Source organism: Rhagoletis zephyria, unplaced genomic scaffold (assembly GCF_001687245.7).
Source record: "Rhagoletis zephyria isolate East Lansing unplaced genomic scaffold, Rhagoletis_zephyria_1.1 Rzeph_scaffold_09058, whole genome shotgun sequence".
Lineage (NCBI taxonomy): Eukaryota > Metazoa > Arthropoda > Insecta > Diptera > Tephritidae > Rhagoletis > Rhagoletis zephyria.
Window position 1 is genome coordinate 4,176 of NW_016166137.1, and position 3,257 is coordinate 7,432.

Consider the following 3,257-nt stretch of genomic DNA (forward strand, 5'->3'; position numbering starts at 1 on the left):
TTTCTAAAGTGAGCGATAACTGGGTAAGTAATTTGTATGCAGTTCATTCATCGTTTCTGTCAATCGGCTATATTTTCTGACAGATAACTTCACGCCATAAAAACGTGCAAGGGCATCACAAGTAGACAACAAATTTGAATTTGTGTTAGCGTTATCTTTTACTGCCAAATACTTAATAAAAGTTAAAGCAACTATTTCTTCAGATTTTCGAAACAAAAATTAGATAAAGTGAATTAAAGAAAAATAAAAGACATAGATATAAAAAAAAACTAATAAAACGAAATGAAATAAAAACTTCAAATAACAGTAATAGTAAAAACATAACAAAAAATTAATAAGATAATATAAAGTTACAAACAAATATAAAATATATTAAAAAAATAAAGGACTATAATTTTACTTAATACAGAATAAAAAAAGCAAACGAAAATAAGGTTGAGTAATGTGAAATACTATAAAACAATTTAAAATTAAATAAAAAATGTAAATAACAAATACCTATACATTTTTTTACATAATAAAATAAGCTATAGTTAAATAAACATTCAACAATAAATATAAACAAAAAATCGTTAAAAATACTATAAAATAAACATAAAAATATTAATGAAATACATAAAAAATGAAAAAAATAAAATTAAAGACTTCAATAAAAGAAAATCTAATAAAACAAACAAAATAAAATGAAATAGAAAATAAAAAGGAACTTAATCTAAGCGTAATAAGTTTAAAAAAATTTATAGTTAAATAGAGTAAAAAATAAATAAATAAAAGTAAAGTAAAATTAAAAATTAAGCGATAAATAAAAATAAAGAACATTATTTCAAAAAATACACTAAAGTAATATAAAAAGTAAGAATAAAAACGATTTAAGCAGTGAAGACAATAAAGAAAGTAGAGAGAATATAGAGACAACCCTCCGTTGGATGTGTTCGTTAATATTGGGAGAGAACTGATACACTGTAGCGTACCAGCTGGCGAGTGTAAATGGTTTAACTCCAGACGTTGACGAACGGCGGAGCATACACAAGTGTACGTTGCTAAGTCTAAGTATATAAGCACATAAAAAAACCAACAAAAACTTTAGCTACAATGCTAACTAATACATATGTAGATACTAAATACATACTTACACATAAATGCTTTGAGATACGGCTAATTTAAATAATCACTGCTCTTTGCTTGATGCTAGTTTTCTACTCTTTTCGTTGTTGCTGTTATGTTGTTGTAGCTATAGAATGCTGTAAACGTCATCAAAACGGACGATGCACAAAACAAAATTGAAAATCGTATTAAAAAAAAGAAAGTATTGCGAAAATTTTTTAAGCAGACGGTGAAAAGCAAAATCAAAAATTTACGCTAACAGCTGGAATGGTTTTTTTGGCAGAATTTGAGTAATTAATCGCGATTAGGTCTAAAAAAATATGGAAATGTATATGCCAGATAGACTGACATTATCTATTAGCCGTCCGGTGTTAATTAAGACAAATGTGTCTGCTCATCAAATGAAAATACCCAATGATAACAGCAGTGGGAGTAGCTGTCAGGTTTTTTTCTTTTAGAATCCCAAATAAAAAATGCTCTTGGCAAATTTATAACAACTGCGCAGATTAACTTCCTATTTGTATTTTCGCAAAATACGCAATTCTTTTTTTTTTTTTTTAATACAACAGGATTTTAGTTAATTTTCTACGCACTTGGAAAAACACTCGTTATGGNCAACTGCGCAGATTAACTTTATTTTTGTATTTTCGCAAAATACGCAATTCTTTTTTTTTTTTTTAATAAAACAGGATTTTAGTTAATTTTCTACGCACTTGGAAAAACACTCGTTATGGCGTGGGTAACATATTTTTCGAAATAATCTCTTTGAATTTTAATATTTTTTGGTATCTTTTCAATTCCTTTTACTCATAAATATTTTGCACAATTTTAAGCACTCACTTCATTTATTTTTATAAAATACATCTACAGAAACTTGATTGCTTTGTCGTCGTTGACTTTGGTTAACTTTTTCTCTTTTATTTTTAGCTCCACGTNTATTCAAACAGTTTCTTACATGTATGTATTTTATTTTCTCCTTAATCTGCTACACTCATAAATATTTTGCACAATTTTAAGCACTCACTTCATTTATTTTTATAAAATACATCTACAGAAACTTGATTGCTTTGTCGTCGTTGACTTTGGTTAACTTTTTCTCTTTTATTTTTAGCTCCACGTTTGCAATTTTTGGTTATTAATCGATTATTTTTATTTTTATTTTTCTTTTGTTTTTTTTTTTATTTTTTTTTGTTACAAAAATTAAAGTACTCGCTTTCAGCGTTCTATGGCCTTTTATTCAATCGTATGAGTGCGTGTGTGTGTGTGTGTGTGAGGAAGATTGCTTGCCGCGTTGGTAGTGTAGCAAGCGTTTGGAGCGACAATGGTGTTGGCGGAGGTGGTGCTGGTGTTGACGGTGACGACAACGGCGGCGGAGGCAAATAATTCTGACTACGAATAATGAGAAAANCTTTTGTTTTATTTTTATTTTTTTTACAAAAATTAAAGTACTCGCTTTCAGCGTTCTATGGCCTTTTATTCAATCGTATGAGTGCGTGTGTGTGTGAGGAAGATTGCTTGCCGCGTTGGTAGTGTAGCAAGCGTTTGTAGCGACAATGGTGTTGGCGGAGGTGGTGCTGGTGTTGACGGTAACGACAACGGCGGCGGAGGCAAATAATTCTGACTACGAATAATGAGAAAACACGGCGACTACGAAGACCACAACAACCCTACAGCAGCTGATGTCAATGAAGACTGATGAAAACATACCCAGGCCGCAATCAGCCGGTTGCAGGAGAGAATCTCACCAAAAAGCTGGTGGTGGTGCTCTGAGAGATTTCCACTTTTACGCTGTTTGCTAGCTCCTCACACTCTTCGGATGAACTCTTAAGCGACTTTGAACTCTTCGAATTATCAAAATATAAATTCAACAGTGTTACCAAATGAAGCAGAAAATGCTTAATTATTATTTATGAAAGAATAATAATTTGGAAAAAAAATCATCTTAGGGGTAGTCTGTTAACTTGGGAAAGCATTACGAAATTCTTAACATGTTCGGATCTTTCAAACATTGCACAGTGGTTTCCGCCATAGGTAAAAAAATCGTTTTCCTGTTTTGTCACTGTCATTATTCATTATGATAAAAATGTTTAAATTTTATGAAAATATCAAAATTTAGCGCGAAAATCGGGNAGTGTTACCAAATGAAGCAGAAA

The 3,257-nt window shown here is 30.5% G+C and overlaps 1 long non-coding RNA gene across 2 annotated transcripts; it reads right to left on the reverse strand.

The window, feature by feature from the left end:
• Positions 1–1,089: 1,089 nt before the first annotated feature.
• LOC108375528 (uncharacterized) lies at positions 1,090–2,802 on the reverse strand. Of its 2 annotated transcripts, none has more exons than XR_001849171.1 (3): positions 2,745–2,802; positions 2,060–2,512; positions 1,090–1,231 (listed from the first exon to the last, which is right to left on the reverse strand). It is a non-coding gene; the product is annotated as an uncharacterized LOC108375528 (long non-coding RNA). The 2 variants fall into 2 exon arrangements; XR_001849170.1 differs by having other exon boundaries at positions 1,090–1,241.
• Positions 2,803–3,257: the final 455 nt, after the last annotated feature.